Here is a 21,985-nt window from a genome sequence, read left to right on the forward strand (position 1 = left end):
TGTGTGTGTCTGTTGACTGTCTTGACTTTGTTGAAATCTTTACATGGTAAAGTTGGTTGGTTCAGGTATTCAGCATTTTGCCAAGAATAAACAACAACAGACCAATACATCTTCTCAGACCAAGACATTTACTGCTGTATAATAGACATCTGACTAGAAAACATTTCAGACTTTCAGACAAGGAAAAGGACATTTTGAGTCAAGCCATTTGATAATACATTGTCCAGCTTTTGTGCATGAGTTTATTGTTAATCCTGGAATTACAAAGTACATTACAAAGAACAAAAGAGGTGCTAACTACAACCTTAAGGGGTTATTTGGCTGTCCCCATAGAACCCTTTGAATAACCCTTTATTCACATGGAGAACCCTTTTGACTCCAGGTTGTACATCGAACCAAAATGTGTTGGAACCAAAAAGGCTTATCCTATGGTGACAGCCGAAGAACCCTTTTTTCTACGAGTGTAGTCGTTTCATTACTGGGCATGTATTCAGTTGGCTGACCTGAGCAGAAAATAACTGCTGAAGCCCAAAAATGATTAACTCCTTTTAAACATAGCCAGAGACCTCAATTAAGTCTGCGTGCCACCTTTCTGTCGAGGCTAAATGGATTTACTTCTTCCAACAAATTGCTTCTTCTGTGGTGAGCTGGCAGGGAGATAGTATTGTGAATACTTTAACCATGTACACCTGTGTCTGGGAGAGGATCTGCTTGACTGGCTCACTGCTGGGTTGATGTTCTATTTTGTCTGACTTTGACTGATGCATAAAAACTGTAGTTTTTGTAACACAAATTGGTACTCTATAGCAATGCAGTTAAACCACCAATGCTGTTATCCCAAAACTATACAGAGTGGGTAGTGTATGACTGGAGGATTTATTTATTGGTCTTTTTTTTTTTACAACGGACAAAGAATACACATTGTAGTATTGTTCATTTGATATAGAAGATGATAATGTGTTATTTACAAGATCACTAACACCTCAAATTGGGCTCACATCTCGATACCTCAGTGACAATCCAGAACGTTATTTTACTCCATGGGAAGGGAAGTTGTTTTGTATGTACATTATCAGTGGTACAGAGAAATAAAAAATCTGGCTCTTTGGAAGGGCATAAAATGAAATCTGTTGGATTACTATGACCACATCTACTAGAGCTTTTTTTTGTAGCAGTTATTGGAAAAAAAACACAGCCCACAACACAGGGGATGTGATTATAAAACCGAACCAAATTAAAATGGGATAGTTTAGTAGCTCACGGTCAAGTATCAAGGCCATAAACTATACATTCTTACCCAGACCAGAGATCAGATAAGAGGGAATGCATATTTTCTTTGTGGTTTTAATAATCGGTCATTGGCTCGAAATAATCTCACTGTCTATTTGTTTGAGCATTAATTGATCCTCACACCAAAGATCTGTTTTGGCTCAACTGCAGGTATAATAACAGCTCTCTGAAACCATGGATGGTAGCATGCCAGTATAATTTTTTCTCCCTTTATTCATCTGCAATTCTAATTTCTCCCTCCACCAAGCCAAGCATATCTATTCCAACACCTGACAAGCCCATCCGATGTGCGCAGGTATTTTTCCCGGAGAGTGACGGCCAACATTCCTGACGTTCTGGGGGCCTCATGTTTAATTCCGTCTGTAACCTTTTCCCCACAGCTACAACCATCCAGTCAGGCAGGCAGTCATCCATCTAGGCAGCCCCAGACCGATGGAGCCCAGAAGAGCTGAAGTGTGCTCTGGGTTGAGCAAGCCCCTCTGTCCTTCACCTTCAACATTTGCCTCGGCGGATCATTCAATTTATTTTATAGGAGCACTCCACTCGATAGGGCTGACCGCTGGGATCCCTCGGGATTAATGAGATGGTTACGGTGAGGTCAGACCTCAAGGTTGACTGGAAGGACCAAGCGCCATGTGGGATCTTCTCCTCTGGAAGGGTTGTTGTAAAGTCAGAGCCTGATTTCTGAACAGCCCCTGCCAGTCCCCCCCCCCCTCATGCCTGTAAATGGCAGTGTCCTTTCTCTGATCACTGTGACTGATTGGTTTGTCATGGAGGGGATTCATCATGAAATCTAAACACAGGGATGGCCAAGGATGTTGTTTTGTACTCCTGGGGTTTAGAGAGGAGCGGTACAATCTGTCACAGCAAGGAAGGGAGTTGTCTGGGCATCTTAGGTTCAAGTGTCACTCAGAAGAGTGCCATGTTGTCGGCAAACTGACGACTTACATCATAAAGATCACCATTTTACAGTGACTGCTTCGAGGGTACCATAAGACGTCTAAAATAATTACCAAGCACTGGGTCATATTGATTTGCCACTAAATTGAAAAAAACAGACTAAAACAAGGAAGGACTACATGGACTTGTTTTTCACTGTAAAGCCTTTTAAAAAGTTTTTCATTGCATGCCTTTTAATGAACATGACCCAGGAGTACAATAACACCACTGCCTTTCAATCCACGCCATGCCCCCAAAAATTAAAATACATAGAATCGTAATAATGTCTGGGGCTGGGAAACAGACCAGACTGGATGTGTGATATAGAAAGTAGCCATTCATCTGAGACATTTAGTCACACTTGCCAAAGGCCTAAGCATCATCTGGCAAATGTGTAGATCTGTCTGTACTTCATGCGAGTTATGCCGATGTCATGGAGCCCCTCATCTGTGAGGATTCCCAAACAGTGGAGGATGGTACATGAGTAGAACAGAGACAGCACCGCTACAGATAGCTATCTTCAAACACAATCAGGCTGACACTAATCTGCTTCCTGTGTCACTGCACTGCGTTTTGACCTGGAATGACGCCGGGCGACCCGCAGGAAACACAGGTTAATAGGCTTTCTCCTTCACCAACTCAGGCCTTCCCAATCAAAACATTGCCCCGGGTTTCAGACACACACACACACTAACGTGCACAAACGCACACACCTGCATACACACACAGGGACTTGTGTGCATGTTAGCATGCACACAAGCACACACACACACACATTCCTCCCTTTATGTATCTGATTAATCCCGTCATTAATCAGAGCGTGGGTGATTGCTATAAATAGTATTGATAGTTCATATGGCCATCTTGTCAACATGCTCCCCTGTGTTTACGTGAATGGATGCCCATGTGTGCTTCCCAGCACAGACGGGTAATTAACATGTTACCAGCGCTTCATTACAGAGGGAGGGAGGGAATGGGGAGCGGTAGTTAGTCAGAAAGTCAGAGTGAGGAATGGAAAAGGTGGTAAGAAGAAAAGGGAGGCTGTTTCAGACAGAAGAGTTTGAGAAGAAGTCAGAACGAATGAGAGTGTGGAAGAGAGAGTGAGAGGAGAGAGAGAGTTTAGCAGCGCTAAGAGTGAAGGATCCTTTGAAGATGAGAAAATGAGGGACTGAAGAAGTACTGGGAAAGCTGTCTCACACTCGTGTCATGTCCACACACTAAAAACAAATGGTTCTATATAGTGCCAAAATAAAGGTTATTTGGCTTTAATCATAAGAGATCCCTTTTTTATCCCTTATTTTGATGGTTCTATAAAGAATCATGCTTATAAATACAGGTTCTAAATGGAACCTGTATGGTGATTTAAATAAACACTTCCTAAGGTTCTATAAAGAATCATTGAAAAAAAGGTTGTAAATAGAGCCAAATAAGGGTTCCGCTATGATGTTGTTGTTATTTTATAGAACCATTCATTAATCTCAAAGGTGCTTCGTTGATTATTTTGCAGAACCATTTTTTTTTCTGGATAGCCATATCATATTGTTAAAAATCATGGGTGCTAGTAATGTGTTAACTGACAAGTAGAATTAGGTGTGCTAGCTCTGGGGTCTCTGAGGAGAGAATTGAGAACCCCTGTTTTATCAAATGTTCTCCATTGACACAAGGCCATATGTATCTTTTACAAGATACTGTAACTTACCATAGTTTTATTTAACATGTAATAGCATAACATAACACAATTGACAAACTGGAATGACACTCACGGTTGCACAAAAAGAGCTGCACGGAAACCATGCCCCAAAATATGCTAATGAGCCGGCACGCCTACATTTTAATGATCTCTAAAGAACCCTTTTGTGAACTGTAAATAACCATTTGAAGGGCTCAAAGGGTTCTTTAACTCTTACTTCTACCCCCACCTTTTTTGAAAATTCTGTTAAAAATCGCGCAACTTTTCAGCGTCCTGCTACTCATGCCAGGAATATAGTATATGCATATGATTAGTATGTGTGGATAGAAAACACTCTGAAGTTTATAAAACTGGTTAAATCACGGCTGTGACTATAACAGAGCGTGTGTTTCATTGAAAAACGCAAGAAAAACTGCTCTCTGAAAGCAAAAAATAATTTCCATAAGTCACTTCCACCAGTTGTTAAAAGACAACAGAATTTAATGGGAATTTGCCTGCACCGTCTACAAATTCCGCACGATGGCGCCATTGTACTAATTTTCAATCGAATTAATTGTTGGAAAATCCATCTGTCTGACCTCAAGTTTTCCAGTCTTCACCCGGATGCAGTTTAGGGAGAGATCAGATTGCATTGTTTTTGAAGTGAGGACCTATTGAAGAGACATCGCCCTGTAATCATTTTGATAGATTATAAACGTTTACTAATACCTAAAGTTGGATTACAAAAGGATTTCGAAGTGTTTTGTGAAAGTTTATCGTCGACTTTTTTAATTTTAAAAAATTACGCAGCGTTTAAAAACGATGAATTTTTCTGAATGACACTACTTCTATACAAAGCTATTTTGGGTATATATGGACCGATTTAAACGAAAAAAAGACCCAATAGTGATGTTTATGGGGCATATAGGAGTGCCAAGAAAGAAGCTCGTCTAAGGTAATGAATGTTTTATATTTTATTTCTGCGTTTTGGGTAGCGCCGGCTATCGCAAAATCTGTTGTTTACGTGTCGAGCTGGCATTTTGGGGGGTGCATGCTATCAGATAATAGCTTCTGATGCTTTCGCCGAAAAGCATTTTAAAAATCTGACTTGCTGGCTAGGTTCACAACGAGTGTAGCTTTAATTCAATACCCTGCTTGTGAATTTTGATCAAGGTTTGAGTTTTAACGAGTACATTTAGCATTTAGCGTAGCGCATTTGCATTTCCAGGTGCCTACTTGAGACATATGCGTCTCAAGTAGATTCAAGAAGTTAAGTCATGATGGTTCCACATTGAACTATCACCCTTCCCAAAGAACCCTTGAGGAACCCTATTTTCTGAGTGTGCAGCTTCAAATAAATCCTTTGCGTTTTTCCCTCATTTTTTGGGATATCATGAAAAAAATCTGCTTCTTTAAGAAAACATTTTTTTCATTCCCTTGGGTTTGGTAGGAGATTAGCGTCTGCTTGTGTTAAGAACAATCAAAACATGCCTCTAGTTGAGCTGTTGAATCCCAATGATCGGAGCTGTGGATTCTCTCTCGCTCTCAATTTCAATTTAAGGGGCTTTATTGACATGGTAAACATACATTGCCTAAGGAAGTGAATTAAACAATATATAATTAACAGTAAACATTACACTCACAAAAGTCTCAAAAGAATAAAGACAGTTCAAATGTCATATGTCATACAGTGGTGTAACGATGTGCAAATAGTTCAAGTATAATAATAAAATAAATTAACATAAATAAGGGTGTTTGTTCTTCACTGGTTGCTGCTGTGATTGCACACTGTGGTATTTCATCCAATAGATAGCTCTCTCTCTCACACACACACACACACACACACCGATGCCATTCCCAGGCAGTACCTCAGGATCACTACAAAGGAATGTACAGGGCAAAGGAATTGATGCAGTTTAAAAATAGCCCTTTGTCTAGAGCCCTATGGTGCAATTAAATACCATTTAAAGTCTTCAAAGTCTAAACAGAGAGCCAGTGGAATGACCTTTTTTATCGATGTCATTGTTTTGGTTCAAAGCTTCGCTTGCAGACTCCAGTGCACACTCAGATACTGCCTTTATCCTGATTGTCTGTAACATGGACCCGAGCCAGAACGATAACGACCACATTCACTGGGACAATTTAATGCTATTTTGGGGGAATTTTTCTTTGCAGATTGATCCCCTTTGAACCGGTTACATTATCATGGCAATACAACTTTCCGTCTGGTTCCATAAAATAAATGAGGAAATATATATTTTTTTAAATACTGTGAGATGAAAACATCACTATCTAAGAAGAGAAGAGAATACAGAACAGAACAGACATGAACAGTTGCAGGACTGAACTACATAAATGTCAAAAAAATAATATAGAAATAAAAAAATATCCTGTACTGACAAAATACTGAGAAAACAGAGAGACATTCAGTGCCTTCACACGTCTTGACTTTTTCCACATTTTGAGATTTAGATTTTGTGTGACTAGCTTACACACAATACCCCACGTCAAAGGGTAATTATGTTTCAATTTTTTTTATATAAAAAAGTAGCCTTTCACCGGCCCAGATTTTGTTCAAGCCCCTAACTACATTGTAGACTAAACATCAGCTACTCAACAGGACCTTGTTAAGTAGACTGGTGTTTCAGGGCTGGATCAAAAGCCAAGCCTGCACACCCAGGAGCTCTCTAGATGGAGTGCAGTTCTATTTTGTCGGTGGTGAAGTCCCTTGATCAAGGGCACAACGGCAGGAGATGGTAGACCTACATGGGATCAGACACAGCTGTCTTCCAGCCTACATGGGATCAGACACAGCTGTCTTCCAGAATACTTTTTAACGTAGGCTATAATAATAGTCATGAAAATGTGGTTAAAAGTCATAGAGAACTAATGGAAAATGTGTATGAACCCTAACAATTAATAGTCAGAGGTCTCTATTGCATAATGTAATTTGTGAATTTTGGTGAACAAAGTCTAATGGACGGACTTCGAAAAAGACAGCTCCTGACTTCTTTCATCCCAAGTCAAGCACTGCAAGTCACATACTGTAATAAGTTACATGGGCTCACTCTGTGTGCAATAATAGTGTTTGAACACTGAATTTAAAACACAGATTCAACCACAAATACCAGGGAGATTTTCCAATGCCTCACAAAGAAGGGCACCTTTTGGTAGATGGGTAAAAATAAAAAAGCAGACATTGAATATCCCTTCGAGCATGGTGAAGTTATTAATTGCACTGGATGGTATATCAATACACCCAGTCACTACAAAGATACAGCCGTCCTTCCTAACTCAGTTTCCGGAAAGGGAGGAAACCGCAAGGGATTTAAAAAAAAAATATATATATATAATTTGTATATAGCTAAGCACAGGGAAAACCCTAGAGGAAAACCTGTTTCAGTCTTTTTTCCAACAGACACTGGGTGTTACGTCTACTCTCGTTCCCCCTCTACGGTGCTCGACGTCGCCAGTTTACTTACCACCGGTCCTGGCAAACCATCATTATGCACACCTGCACCTTATCATGAGGCACACCTGGACTCCATCACTACCCAGAATACTCCCACATTATCTAGCACTCACATTCTTCAGGTGGAATTGGTTATTTTTTCCTTGTTAGACTCTTCTCATGTTTTGTTTTCATTCCATGTTCATTTTCATTAAACTTGCATTTGCTTCCAGACACCCTGTGTTTACGTTACAGAATACTACTTTGAAAATATTGAAGCAGTAGAAGATAGAGAAATACCAGACGGTCGGCGAACAGGGACACCTACTCCACCAACACCATCAGCTGGCGCAACTGCAGATGAGGTCCTCCACGTCCTCCACCACCTCAACACCACCCGAGAGGAGTCACTTTCAGATAGCGGATTGTCCTCTACCACGAGTCGTTTCAGGGAGCCAGTCCCCCAGCCTACTGTCATGACAATAACCAAACCTTCTCTCACCCACAGAAAAGGGGAGGAGGGAACTGGGCCGGTTTGACAGTTCACACCCTGTTGTAAATTACAGGAGAAGGGGGGCTCTTTCTCCCCCTTTAGTATCAACCAGTATCACACACAGTTTTCCCTCTTTAACTTCTTAAAGCTAGGGGGCACTATTTTCACGTCCGGATGAAAAGTGTGCCCAAAGTAAACTGCCTGCTACTCAGGCCCAGAAGCTAGGATATGCATATAGATTGGTATATGTATATAGAAAACACTATAAAGTTTCTAAAACTGTTAAGATTATGTCAGTGAGTATAACAGAATTTATTTGGCAGACGAAACCCTGAGGACAAACCATTAAGGATTTTTTTCTCTTTTCAATGAGATTTCTATGTGGATCTAGATTTCTAAGGCACTTGCTTGCAGTTTCAATCGCATTCCAGCTGCAGTATTTTTCCGTTTGCCTTTGATGAGAAACCGACTGCCAGGAATGATTTTTAAAGTTAAACTAACACGGTCAACAGTGGATGGTGGATCAATATTTCTAACATAAGAATGATGGGGAATTATCAGTGGGGAGCTATAGAAAACTGTCATACGGGTTAGTGATTGATTTTATCTATAATCCAGCTTTTGTGACTCTATCTTTGGCTGGAAAAAATGAAAAATAACTTTTTCCTTTGAATTGGTGGTGGTCTAAAATAAATATATGTTGTGTTTTCGCTGTAAAACATTTTAAAAATCGGACATGATGGGTAGATGAACAAGATGTTTATCTTTCATTTGAGGTATTGGACTTGTTAAAACTTCTTAAGGTATAGGGGGCAGCATTTTCACTTTTGGATAAATAGCGTGCCCAATTTCAACTTCCTGCTACTTATGCCAAGAATATAAGATATGCATATCATTAGTAGATTTTGATAGAAAACACGTTTCTAAAACTGTTTGAATCATGTCTGTGAGTATAACAGAACTTATGTAGCAGGCAAAACCCAGAGGACTAACCGTTCAGAATTCTTTTTTTTTTAGGTCTCTGTCTGTTCAGTGGGAAACGATATTTCTTAGGCACTTGTTTTCAGTTCCTACCGCTTCCACTGGATGTCACCAGTCTTTGGAATTTGATTGAGGTTATTCCTTTGTGCAATGAAGAAGTACGGCCATCTAGGAAATGGGTAACACTGTTGAGAGTTGCGCAAGACTTGAAAAGTAGCGTTCGTTTCCTCTCGTCCTCTATTGAAAACAGATAGACCGGGATCGATTATTAATGTTTAAAAATACCTAAAGATGTATTACAAAAGTAGTATGAAATGTTTTGGATAAGTTTACAGGCAACTTTTGAGATATTTTGTTGTGACGTTGCACAATTTGGAAGCTGTTTTTTTCTGGATCAAACGCGCCAAATGAATGGACATTTTGGATATATATGGACGGAATTAATCGAACAAAAGGACCAATTGTGATGTTTATGGGACATATTGGAGTGCCAACAAAAGAAGCTTGTCAAAGGTAAGGCATGTTCTACTCTCTTTGTTTACTGTTGTGCTATCATCAGATAATAGCTTCTTATGCTTTCGCCGAAAAGCCTTTTTAAAATCTGACATGTTGGAAGGTTTCACAACAAGTGTAGCTTTAATTTAGTATCTTACATGTGTGATTTAGTGAAAGTTAGATTTTTATATCATTTTATTTGAATTTGCCGCGCTGTATTTTCCCTGGCTTTTGGCCAAGTGGGACGCAAGCGTCCCCTAGACCATAAGAAGTTAATTTTGTGATGTCATAAAAAAATTATATTGACAAAATACTGTAACTTGTAAAGTATATCCCTTTTATCTGTCAACTTTCCATCAACACGTTGTGCATATTATATGAATAATGATGAAAGTATTTGTGTTAAGCTAGGAATGTGATTTTTAGGAGGGATAAGATAATCTATTTCCTATAAACTGTTCATAGGAAGTAGCCATGCCCCAAACGAGGTCAGATAGTGTGTCAATGGTGGAACAATCCCCTTTTGATGATAGAGCATAAAAGGCATTGGCAACGAAATTGACATTAGACCAGGATACGTGAGCCACATGTTTGAAATGGTTGGAACTTTGAACCTCAACACGAGGTGAAGAAATAAACTCACCTTTCTTTAGACCAGAGAGGTAGCGAGCTGCAGCTCATGTCCATCGTAGTACAAATCCTGTATACCAACACAAGGAGGGAGAGGCGAGAAGCTCACCTCTCAAACAGTCACTGAGACAGCTGATTAATGTTAGCTGTCTGGAGTCAAATATCAAGAAAAGTTCATCTAAGTGAAACTATTCTACAACACTCATCACCAATGGGAACCGTCGATATTGCTGGAAGTTTATCTTCAAATAAGCAGCTTCAGGAGAAAATGGAACAGAGTGAACTTTGTTCATCGCGTAATCCTGAACAGAACTACAAAGGCGCCCACATGTAAATACATTCATGATTTCCTATTCCAAAAGGGCGGCGGTTCGTGTGCAAACTATATGATTAATGTGAGAATAGCTCTGAAATGCATCGACGATAAATTTATTTTTCTCTCTTTCCCTCTCTCCCTCTCCATGTTGTTGTGTAGAAACCACAATGGTGTAAAAGTTCGCTAGGGACCTTTGACTCATGTTAAGTGTGTATATATTATCCTGTTAGCTAATAAGTAAATAGTACTGAATCATGAGTAAGCTGATTTTTTGCAAATGCATGAGGTTACGACTGTTCAGAATGATGATATGATAAGAGGTAATGATTAATAAGATGACTGTTTATTGATGAAATGGATAAAGACCTTATAGAGTTTAATTCGGGAGATGGTAACTCTGTGGTGCCCTAAATTCCTAACGAGTTAATTGTAGCATGATTCATTTAATCGGGTAACAATTAAACATAGTTAGTGAATTAAATAAATAGCAATCATCAGATTAATGAAAGTAAAGTCACGACACCACCCAGCAGTCCGCCCAGGTCAGTGATGTCCAACTGTCCCTCCCAGAGAGATATGACGGGACTCCATCCAAATGCTGTGGGTCCTACTCGAGTGCTCCCTCTATTTTGCCTATCAGACGGGATCCTCCACCACCAAGAGGTCCAAGGTTGCCACGATCATTTGCCGCCCTGCTGACCGGGCGGGTGTTGGAGTGGCCGCCTGGGAGTGGGGAGAGGAGGAGCTGGGTTCCTACGAGGGGTTCATGGCTCTGTTCAGGGCGGTCTTCGACCATCCACCAGAGGGCAGAGAGTAGGCGCCCTCACCTTCTGGGCCGTGGCAGTCTCCAGTGGATGAAATGAGCCGGCGCTCCGTACCCTAATCTGAAGAGGACTGCGTGAGATTGTCTAGACGGAGTTGGCATGTCAGGACGACAACCTATTCCCTGGACGCGTTCATCGTGATGGCCATCCATCTGGACAACCTTCTTCGAGAGTATCGGTGGTCCCCTCGTCCCTCGTCTCCTTTGGCCATCCTGAGGCAGAGCTTGAACCCATGGAGAAAGGGTCACACATCTCTCCCCGGCAGAGCAATGTCGCCGGAGACGGCTGGGGTTGTGTCCTTATTGCGGCCAGGAGGGGCACTGGCAACAACTGTGTCCTGTGTGTCCTAACCCGAACTCCACTGGGGTAGAAGGACAGCCCCGTGATCATCTGTCTCCCAGGGAAGGCATGAGTATTTCTTCATTGTTTTCCACCAAACCCTTCCTTGTTTCTATTTCACTGGCTGGCTGTCCCTCAGGTGTTGTCTGTACGGCTCTAGTGGACTCCGGTGCCGCGTGGAATTTCATCGGCCAGGCCCTCGTCTCCTCCCTCAACATCACCGCCAACCCGTTCCCCTCTCCTTGTTCGGTCCAAGCCCTGGGTAAATGAACGCTGGGATCTGCCAAGTTCTGAAGATGGAACCCGCTTCTGCCACCTGCCCTCCAGAGCACATCTGCATCACCGTGGAGGTGAGAGATATTGACTTTTATCCTGGGCACACACATCTCTCGCTGCTAGACACCCAGGTATCACCCACATCATCCAATACCTTTCTGACAAATACTCGTGGCTCACTTTTGCGCAGGACGAACTCATGTTCAGTACCTATTCAATCCAAAACTCCCCGACACGCTCCAGCAGTGAAACTATTTCCCTACCTGTGCCTCAGCGGCCTTGGTCACGTCTGGATCCCCTCTGATGTTTTCTAACCATTTTGGTGGTGGTGGACAGATTCTCTAAATCCTGCCGTTTTATCCCTCTCTCTGGTCTCCCTACTACTCTCCAGGTCATTGAGGCACTGTTCAAGCAGGTATTCCGGCACTATGGGCTTCCAGAGGACAAAAATCAGTTAACCACCTAACTGAGGAACTCAATTTAACCTTGCACAATACCCTCGATGCAGTTGCACCCCTAAAAACTAAAAACATTTCTCATAAGAAACTAGCTCACTGGTACACAGAAAATACCCGAGCTCTGAAGCAAGCTTCCAGAAAATTGGAACGGAAATGGCGCCACACCAAACTGGAAGTCTTCCGACTAGCTTGGAAAGACAGTACCGCGCAGTACCGAAGACCCCTTACTGCTGCTCAATCATCCTATTTTTCTAACTTAATTGAGGAAAATAAGAACAATCCGAAATTCCTTTTTGATACTGTCGCAAAGCTAACTAAAAAGCAGCATTCCCCAAGAGAGGATGGCTTTCACTTTGTCAGTGATAAATTCATGAACTTCTTTGAGGAAAAGAATATGATTATTAGAAAGCAAATTACGGACTCCTCTTTAAATCTGCGTATTCCTCCAAAGCTCAGTTGTCCTGAGTCTGCACAACTCTGCCAGGACCTAGGATCAAGAGAGACGGTCAAATGTTTTAGTACTATATCTCTTGACACAATGATGAAAATAATCATGGCCTCTAAACCTTCAAGCTGCATACTGGACCCTATTCCAACTAAACTACTGAAAGAGCTGCTTCCTGTGCGTGGCCCTCCTATGTTGAACATAATAAACGGCTCTCTATCCACCGGATGTGTACCAAACTCACTAAAAGTGGAAGTAATAAAGCCTCTCTTGAAAAAGCCAAACCTTGACCCAGAAAATATAAAAAACTATCGGCCTATATCGAATCTTCCATTCCTCTCAAAAATTTTAGAAAAGGCTGTTGTGCAGGTACTCACTGCCTTCCTGAAGACAAACAATGTAAACGAAATGCTTCAGTCTGGTTTTAGACCCCATCATAGCACTGAGACTGCACTTGTGAAGGTGGTAAATTACATGTTAATGGCATCGGACCGAGGCTCTGCATCTGTCCTCGTGCTCCTAGACCTTAGTGCTGCTTTTGATACCATCGATCACCACATTCTTTTGGAGAGATTGGAAACCCAAATTGGTCTACACGGACAAGTTCTGGCCTGGTTTAGATCTTATCTGTCGGAAAGATATCAGTTTGTCTCTGTGAATGGTTTGTCCTCTGACAAATCAACTGTAAATTTCGGTGTTCCTCAAGGTTCCGTTTTAGGACCACTTTTGTTTTCACTATATATTTTACCTCTTGGGGATGTCATTCGAAAACATAATGTTAACTTTCACTGCTATGCGGATGACACACAGCTGTACATTTCAATGAAACATGGTGAAGCCCCAAAATTGCCCTTGCTAGAAGCATGTGTTTCAGACATAAGGAAGTGGATGGCTGCAAACGTTCTACTTTTACATTCGGACAAAACAGAGATGCTTGTTCTAGATCCCAAAAACAAAGAGATCTTCTGTTGAATCTGACAATTAATCTTAATGGTTGTACAGTCGTCTCAAATAAAACTGTGAAGGACCTCGGCGTTACTCTGGACCCTGATCTCTCTTTTGAAGAACATATCAAGACCATTTCAAGGACAGCTTTTTACCATCTACGTAACATTGCAAAAATCAGAAACTTTCTGTCCAAAAATGATGCAGAAAAATGTATCCATGCTTTTGTCACTTCTAGGTTAGACTACTGCAATGCTCTACTTTCCGGCTATCCGGATAAAGCACTAAATAAACTTCAGTTAGTGCTAAATACGGCTGCTAGAATCCTGACTAGAACCAAAAAATGTGATCATATTACTCCAGTGCTAGCCTCCGTACACTGGCTTCCTGTCAAAGCAAGGGCTGATTTCAAGGTTTTACTGCTAACCTACAAAGCATTACATGGGCTTGCTCCTACCTATCTCTCTGATTTGGTCCTGCCGTACATACCTACACGTACGCTACGGTCACAAGACGCAGGCCTCCTAATTGTCCCTAGAATTTCTAAGCAAACAGCTGGAGGCAGGGCTTTCTCCTATAGAGCTCCATTTTTATGGAATGGTCTGCCTACCCATGTCAGAGACGCAAACTCGGTCTCAACCTTTAAGTCTTTACTGAACTCATCTCTTCAGTGGGTCATATGATTGAGTGTAGTCTGGCCCAGGAGTGGGAAGGTAAACGGAAAGGCATGATGTTTCCACCCTGCTTCACAGTAGGTATGGTGTTCTTTAGATGCAACTCAGCCTTCTTTGTCCTCCAAACACGACGAGTTGAGTTTTTTCCAAAAAGTTATATTTTAGTTTCATCTGACCATATGACATTCTCCCAATCTTCTTCTGGATCATCGAAATGCTCTCTAGCAAACTTCAGACGGGCCTGGACATGTACTGAGTTAAGCAGGGGGACACGTCTGGCACTGCACGATTTGAGTCCCTGGCGGCATAGTGTGTTACTGATGGTAGGCTTTGTTACTTTGGTCCCAGCTCTCTGCAGGTCATTCACTAGGTCCCCCGTGTGGTTCTGGGATTTTTTCTCACCGTTCTTGTGATCATTTTGACCCCATAGGTGAGATCTTGCGTGGAGCCCCAGATCATCAGTGGTCTTGTATGTCTTCCATTTCCTAATAATTGCTCCCACAGTTGATTTCTTCAAACCAAGCTGCTTACCTATTGCACATTCAGTCTTCCCAGCCTGGTGCAGGTCTACAATTTTGTTTCTGGTGTCCTTTGACAGCTCTTTGGTCTTGGCCATAATGGAGTTTGTAGTGTGACTGTTTGAGGTTGTGGACAGGTGTCTTTTATACTGATAACAAGTTCAAACAGGTGCCATTAATACAGGTAACGAGTGGAGGACAGAGGAGCCTCTTAAAGAAGAAGTTACAGGTCTGTGAGAGCTAGAAATCTTGCTTGTTTGTAGGTGACCAAATACTTATTTTCCACCATAATTTGCAAATAAATTCATAAAAAATCCTACAATGTGATTTTCAGGATTGTTTTTCTTATTTTGTCTGTCATAGTTGAAGTGTGCCTATGATGAAAATTACAGGCCTCTCATCTTTTTAAGTGGGAGAATTTACAAAATTGGTGGCTGACTAAATACTTTTTTGCCCCAGTGTATTTCATAATGTGTAACATGCGCAATGATGTGCCAACTCTTTATTTAGTGCATTATTTTAGGGTAAGTATTACATGCCACCTCAATATTTGCAGCCAAAGTTAATATCTTTTTAAGAGCTACTCCGTCATCAGTATTCTGGAATAATTTTAAAACTGTACACTCTCCTCAAACAATAGCATGGCTTTCTTTCACTGTAATAGACACTGTAAATTGGAGAGTGCAGTTAGATTAACAAGAATTTAAGCTTTCTGCCGATATCAGATATGTCTATGTCCTCAAATGTTCTTGTTACTTACAAGAATAATAATCACATTAGTGAAACGTCACGGAGGGGACCCACCAATCCTGAAGACGTTTTAATTATGCATCTTTCTTACAATGGCCGAAGATGAAACATGCATTTTAAGGCTGTCTTTCTTTCGATCCTTATAGTATCGACACATGCTTCAACAACGCACCTAGTGAACGTTCTCTCTGCGTGGTGTTTTGGGAAACACAACTTCAGCCATTAAGAAAGATGCATCATTAAAACACTCCCATCACTATTAGGAAACCGGGCCCTGGTCAATAAAAAGCAATAGTAATGGGGCCTTTTTGTAGGCATTAATGGAAGATTACTCCGCCATGGGCTCGTTGGTCAAAGTCTTTGGGGAAATGGAAGGGCTTTTGGATAAACACAGGCTTAGGAGCTCTTATACGTTTTGTTTAATGAGTCTTCATCAGCTAACATTACTTTTTGTGAATTTTGAAGCGTTTATGTAATGCACATAATGAAGAAAGGCTTCAATATTCATAACGGTCTTGTTACCTGACTGATATTATCTCAAAGAGCAAAATGTATAAAATCTCCTTAACCTCTGTAGCGGCTGTTGGTGGAAGAAGGTGAGGACCAAAGCGCAGCGTTATACATGTTCATGTTATTTTATTGACGCTGAACACTAAATACAAAAATAACAAAGGGAATAACCGAAACGATTCTGTCTGGTGCAGACACAAAAACAGAAAACAACTACCCACAACAACCCAGTGGGAAAAAGCTACTTAAGTATGGTTCTCAATCAGAGACAACGATAGACAGCTGCTTCTGATTGAGAACCACAGGCCAAACAACAAAGAAATACAAAACATAGAAAATGAACATAGAATGCACACCCTAGTCACACCCTGGCCTAACCAAAATAGAGAATAAAAGCTTCTCTATGGCCAGGGCGTGACAACCTCAGAACTTATTTTCAGAATTCATCCCAAAATCCATTATTTCCCAAATAGGAATGTCTGAACAAACCAGGTTTCATTTACGGATTTTAGGACTACAAACTGGCAAGCTCTATGGCAAAACATTTTTCAAAAATGGCACCAAAATGGTGGACTTAGATTAACAATCATAAACTCAAATATCTCATGATAGGAATGTCCTATCAACATTACATTTTCAGGGGTTATATACAATAATTTCAGAATATTAAAATTAAATATAATTGTATTTACCCGTATATACATATGCAAATTAGCAATTTGCTCATATTTTATGGTGTTTGCAATACATTGTTGACAATTGTTGACATTTAGTATTTTTCCACATAAGTTATTTATTTTCACCTACTAATGAAATGAATCATACACATCCACTGAACTAACCAGAGGTAATACTTTTAGGGTTTTAGTGTGCTTTTACAGACACGACATACTCATACTATTTGTCTTCTGACCACCCCTGCTCTAAAACCTTTAAGCTACAGACACCTAACTAACATGAAAGACTGCTTTAGAGTAGATCACCTGAGAAAATCTTGTTGATAATATTTCTACTTTTTAAACCATAGCAGTACATACAAATCAATGCATTCAAATGGCCATAGACTTTCAATTGGGAAATGTCCATTCACATATCCTTCCACACCTTACACCTTATATGCAAGCCTCACCAAACCTTTACCCATCCCTTAGACGACGCAGTGTGTGTGTGTGTGTCGGTGAACCTTCCTGATAGCTACTCTAGCATATGTGAGATTGCAAGGTCATAAATGCATGCACAACAAACTGCTTTCCAAACAGATTCTTGGTTGGGTCTTTTGCCCATTTATTAGCAGCAATGATAAAACCGTCCATACAGGCAGATGTCATTACAGTAGGTACATATTGTATCTTAAGGTTCCATAGTTCATAGTGAACATGCAAATAATAGACGCAAGTAACATGCAAGTACAGATTGAGCATCTGTACTTTTCACACAACCAACAATCTGTGTGTACTTTATATACAGACTAATTGGTCAGAAGAGGGGTAGAACAGGTCATCCAGATAAGCAAGATGTCTGTCAAAACATGGCGAGAGTATCTAACAAAAATGATGAGCCTCTGTAATGTCACACAACATTCAATAAAGTGAGAGAGCAAGAGAGAGAGATTTGATGGTTCAAATGATGAGTTTAAGCTCTGAGTGTAATGATCATGAGCTCACATATTACCTTCACATCTCTCCCACCTTTTACCAATCCCTCATATAGACTTAGACTACTGTGTGTGTATAAACAAACATTGTACAGACTAATTGGTCAGAAGAGGGGTAGATGAGCAAGATATCTGTTAAACGTGGGAAGAATACAGGCCTATTAAGTACTATGTAGACCCGGTAAAGTGTCACACCTTAAACAGAGGTTTTCACGGGTCCAAAAAGTAGTAATTTGTTATATGCAGTTTTCAGGACATGTAGGATAATTTGGCTTATATTGCTTGTTTATTGATGACGCTGGCTGCACCCAGTCTGTTTCCTTCTATCTCTCTTTCTAATCTTGGATCTGTACCGGTACAGGTCTGTTATGAATGGTTCTGACTGTCCTTGGGTCCATTTCAGAACAGGTCCAACTTTTTGGACCTGTGAAGACCTCTAGTTCAAGGTGTGACACTTTACTGGGTCAACAAGGTACTTAAGATTGTTGTTTGAAAAAAAGTTCTCCATCTTCGCAATCAACAGTAGCCTAGGGCCTAGGCCAAGGCTCCTTTCACTCGCTCTCTCTCTCACATGAGATGAGTGGCCAGAACCATTTTCAGCTGGACATAAGTTATACATTTCATTGAGTTGGAATTGGATGACACAGATAAAAAGCTGACACTCATCACCTCACACATTAAATTAACAGAGGAAGGGTAAAATCGTGTCCAGTTGTTAAATATATTTTAATTACACACCTGGCCGAGGCCCGTGGCAATTACATTAGACTCAATCCAGATTAGAGACAAAATTCAGAATTTAGGACCCGCTCAGGTCCCGGGTCAGATCTTGGATTTTCGGGTCTTTGTGGCCTTAGAGACCTCAACCTTGAATCAAGGAAGATATTAGTGGAAAGAAACAAATTAGGTAACTCATGTCAAGTCTTTAGGGAGTAAAGGACAAAACATAACATAACCTTTCACAGGTAAGTCCTTCATCTCATCTCTCCACACACAGCTTGCACCCTGGCTATTTTTGCTATGTAATAGACTGTGTAAATGACTAAGAGGAAAAGAGCCGAGTTCAGCTGCAGTGCGTCAAATTACTGAAACCTCTTGTTTTTCCTGTCAAAACCGACTGGATCAAAGATGTCTGACCGATGGTGCCAAAAAAAAAAACACTACTGGATTAGGCATTTAACACCAGATATATTCCAAATGCAACAACTGGCCCAGGAAGAATACAAATGGATTATGAAAATGTGCACTTCATTCTCTGACAGTTGAGACATGTTTTAAATTCCTTCTTGAGCTGTGAGTTTTAGAACTTTTCTGCACATTGAAATTGTCTTTAATCACATGCTAGTCTTTACCGCCATGTCTAAGAGAGAAACCACTGACATCGCAGTCTACTGATATACAGTTAAGGCCTGAATTGAACTGAAGTGCCTACACCTGTATCAAGTTCATATCAGGGCCTGAAACATGCCTTTCAGATATGCCTCATGACTCACTGGCAGAGAGGAGTGTTGTTAACAAAAAGCAGACTCAGAAGAGACTATAGCATTCATCACAAAAAAAGGAGATTTATGGTGAGGGGGTGTGCTTCAAGGGTGGTTATGAAAGAAGAGGGCATCCTGCAAAAAACTCAGAGTGGTTAGGATGTCCCCGGAACGTAACGAAATGGTTGCCTAAAGTCGTCAGAACGTTGTGTCATGGAGGTTTTGATTAGCACCCAGTTTGTGCTTGGGATGTTGTGTTATGGTCTTGTAGAGGACTAGTAGAATTATAGAAATGAGGACGTCCTAAAAAGTTCATGACAAGGTCCTCAGTGACGTACTGGTAATGTACAGGGAACTAGACAAAGGTCCCTGAGAGAACGTTCTCTTAGGACCATCATGTGACGTCCCCTTGACCATCATGAAATGTCCCCTTGTGGTTATTGAATGTTCCATAGATAACATCCTATCAGAACCAAATAGGAACCTTTTTGTAATGTTTCCTAATGGAAATCAAGACACCTTATTATAACGTTATACTGTGACCAAACCAGGACCAGAATGTAAGTGGATAACATCTCGCCAAAATCCTTAAAGGGACCATTGCTTAACTAACCATCTCGGATCCGGGAGCGTAATCATCAACTGACACTAATTAGCATAACGCAATGGACATAAATATTACTAGAAAATATTCATATTCATGAAATCACAAGTGAAATATATTGAAACACAGCTTAGACTTTTGTTAACCTTTCTGATCTCCCCATCCCGGATCCGGGTTCGTGAATACAGACTCAAGCTCATTACCATAACGCAACGTTAACTATTCATGAAAATCGCAAATGAAATGAAATAAATATGCTAGCTCTCAAGCTTAGCCTTTTGTTAACAACACTGTCATCTCAGATTTTCAAAATATGCTTCTCAACCATTGCAAAACAAGCATTTGTGTAACAGTATTGATGGCTAACGTAGCATTTAGCATTAGCATTCAGCTGGCAACATTTACACAAAAAAACAGAAAAGCATTCAAAAAAATCATTTACCTTTGAAGAACTTCAGATGTTTTCAATGAGGAGACTCTCAGATAGCAAATGTTCAGTTTTTCCTGAAAGATTATTTGTTTAGGACAAATCGCTCCGTTTTCTGCGTCACGTTTAGCTATGAAAAAACCCCTGTATCCAGGATTGTGTAAATCTATCAGCAAGCTCAGTAGCATAACACAACGTTAACTATTTATGAAAATCGCAAATGAAATGAAATAAATATGCCATCTCTCAAGCTTAGCCTTTTGTAAACAACACTGTCATCTCAGATTTTCAAAATATGCTTCTCAACCATAGGAAAACAATAATTTGTGTAAAAGTAGCTAGCTAGAGTTAGCATTTCGCGTTAGCATTTAGCGTTAGCATTAGCGTTAGCATCCAGCACGCAACATTAACAAAAACATAAAAGCCTTCAAATAAAATCATTTACCTTTGAAGAACTTCTGATGTTTTCAATGAGGATACTCTCAGTTAGATAGCAGATGCTCAGTTTTTCCAAAAAGATTCCTTGTGTATTAGAAATAGCTCCGTTTTATACATCACATTTGGCTACCAAAAAAAATCCATCAATTCAGTCCTCAAAACGCAAACTTTTTTCCAAATTAACTCCATAATATCGACTGAAAACATGGCAAACGTTGTTTAGAATCAATCATCAAGGTGTTTTTCACATATCTCTTCATTGATACATCGTTCTTGGACACATGCTTTCTCCCCTGAATCAAATGGTAAAGTTGAAGCAGCTGGCAATTGCGCACCGAATTCGACGCAGGACACCAGGCGGACACTTGGAAAATGTAGTCTCTTATGGTCAATCTTCCAATGATATGCCTACAAATACGTCACAATGCTGCTAAGACCTTGGGCGAACGACAGAAAGTGTAGGCTCATTCGTTGCGCAATCACAGCCATATAAGGAGAGAATGGAAAACAGAGCTTCAGAAATTCTGCTAATTCCTGGGTGATGCATCATCTTGGTTTCGCCTGTAGAATGAGTTCTGGGGCACTTACAGACAAAATCTTTGCAGATTCTGAAACTTCAGAGTGTTTTCTTTCCAAAACTGTCAAGAATATGCATAGTCGAGCATCTTTTCGTGACAAAATATCGCGCTTAAAACGGGAACGTTTTTTATCCAAAAATGAAATAGCGCCCCTAGAGCTCTAACTGGTTAATCACTTTGTCCTCTCAGATTTTGAAAATATGCTTTACAGACAAAGCAAGACAAGCATTTGTGTAAGGTAATCGATGGCCTAGCATAGCATTATGCCTAGCTAGCAGCAGGCAACCTGGTCACGAAAATCAGAAAAGCAATCAAATTAAATATTTTACTTTTGATGAGCTTTGGATGTTTTCACTCACAAGACTCCCAGTTAGATAGCAAATGTTCCTTTTTCCAAAAATATTATTTTTGTAGCCGAAATAACTCTGTTAGTTTTTCAGGTTTGGCTGAGAATTCAACCAGAAATTACGGTCACGACAAGGCCGAAAATTATTCCAAATTAGCTCCATAATATCGACAGAAACATGGCAAACGTTGTTTATAATCACTCCTCAAGGTGTTTTTCAAATATCTATTCGATAATATATCAACCGGGACAGGTGGCTTCTTAGTAGGAAAGAGAGAAACAATGGCCGCATTTGTCCTTTACGCACAAAACACTCTGAGAGACTTCAGCTGACCACTGACGCAATGTTGACGTTCAGGCTCATTTTTCAAAATAAAAGGCTGAAACTATGTATTATGACACTAGACACATTAGGGAAGCCATAGAAAAAGGAATCTGGTTGATATCTCATTCA

General features: G+C 40.5%; 1 long non-coding RNA gene across 2 annotated transcripts in view; it reads right to left on the reverse strand.

The window, feature by feature from the left end:
* Window positions 1-21,344, reverse strand: part of LOC149984047 (uncharacterized) — a 110,095-nt gene extending 88,751 nt beyond the window's left edge. The window contains exons 1-3 of one of the 2 annotated variants that reach the window (XR_016495315.1): window positions 20,615-21,343; window positions 20,185-20,246; window positions 17,264-18,524 (exon numbers count right to left, since the gene is read on the reverse strand). This is a non-coding gene — a long non-coding RNA (uncharacterized LOC149984047). Of the gene's footprint in view, window positions 1-17,263; window positions 18,525-20,184; window positions 20,247-20,614 lie in introns of those variants that run through there. The other variant, XR_016495316.1, reaches the window with a different exon arrangement.
* Window positions 21,345-21,985: the final 641 nt, after the last annotated feature.

This window comes from Oncorhynchus mykiss, chromosome 4 (genome assembly GCF_057628025.1).
Source record: "Oncorhynchus mykiss isolate SJ-2025 chromosome 4, ASM5762802v1, whole genome shotgun sequence".
Classification (NCBI taxonomy): domain Eukaryota; kingdom Metazoa; phylum Chordata; class Actinopteri; order Salmoniformes; family Salmonidae; genus Oncorhynchus; species Oncorhynchus mykiss.